We start from the raw sequence: 569 nt of genomic DNA, 5'->3' as shown, positions 1-569 counted from the left end.
TCACTCCAGTGATATCTCAGTGACCCTTGAAAACTGGTGCCGCAGTCCACTTCACGGCTTCTTCAGAACATTGGTCATAATTATACAAGATGTGGCAGAGCTATTGTCTGTTTCACCCACAGGTTGTCAGCTTCAGGGAAGCATGGAATGCTGGGACTCCCAGAGACTCTGCTGGGTCCCTTCCACTGACCTGCATTGGTCTTCCTGGGAATCACCCAGAGAGCTTGTTAAAAATGTGTTCCTGGAACCCTCCCCAATCCAGTGGTTGTGGGGCAGAGACATGCATTTGTTATCTGTTGTTGCTGTTAGCTGCTGTGGAGTTGGCCCTGATCCTGTGCACAAGGCGTGGAGTGCTTCCTGGTTGCACACCATCCCCAGGGTTCATTGTGGATCCCTCTGTTGCGATTCAGACGGTTTTGATTGGCTGAGGTTTGGAAGTAGATCGACCTGGCTTTCTTGCTAGTCCGTCTTAGCCTGGAAGTGCCACTGAAGCATGTCCAGCATCAGAGCGACACACCAGCCTCCCCGACAGGTGATAGCTGTGTATGAGCTGCACTGCTGGGGCTTGA

This window comes from Orycteropus afer, unplaced genomic scaffold (assembly GCF_000298275.1).
Source record: "Orycteropus afer afer isolate SDZICR_OR568_19922 unplaced genomic scaffold, OryAfe1.0 scaffold00733, whole genome shotgun sequence".
Taxonomy (NCBI): domain Eukaryota; kingdom Metazoa; phylum Chordata; class Mammalia; order Tubulidentata; family Orycteropodidae; genus Orycteropus; species Orycteropus afer.
The sequence above is the reverse complement of the archived record's forward strand: the minus strand, read 5'-3'. Positions refer to the sequence as shown.